Genomic DNA, 591 nt, shown 5'->3' with positions numbered 1-591 from the left:
GCGTCGCGTAAGGTTGAGTAGGAATGAATCAAAGGCATACGCCTCTAAGGGTCAAATCGCACGATAAGGAATCAAGAAGGGAAGTACTCCTAACAGTCCTGCAGCCTCCCGAGGATAAGTACTGACGTCACTATACCGATCCGCAAGATTCTACTAGACTTGCTCATGACTCGTGAGACCCTAGGAACCTAGTGCTCTGATACCATGTTGTCACGACCCAAAATCCACTAAGGGTCGTGGTGGCGCCGGACACCGGCGTCAGGCCAGCCAACTCAAATACTTAATTAAATCTCATTTTAACACTTTTGAAAAAACATTTCTTTTATACGTTTTAAACAAGACTCAGTGTATTCTTCCGAATAAATAAATAAAATATTTAAACAACTTTTAAGATTTCCAAATAATCCAAATACATCCCCAGAACCCGGTGTTACAAGTACATGAGCAACTACTGATAAGAGAAATAAAATACAACATCCGTCCGGAATACAGTGGACGGAAAGTAAATACAGTACACTGGAAGGGACTACCCTAGCTGCGGTCGCCTCGAATGATGCAGCTCACCTAGTCCCAGAAACGTCCATGCTGCTA

The sequence above is a fragment of the Nicotiana attenuata genome, unplaced genomic scaffold, assembly GCF_001879085.1.
Source record: "Nicotiana attenuata strain UT unplaced genomic scaffold, NIATTr2, whole genome shotgun sequence".
Classification (NCBI taxonomy): domain Eukaryota; kingdom Viridiplantae; phylum Streptophyta; class Magnoliopsida; order Solanales; family Solanaceae; genus Nicotiana; species Nicotiana attenuata.
The sequence above is the reverse complement of the archived record's forward strand: the minus strand, read 5'-3'. Positions refer to the sequence as shown.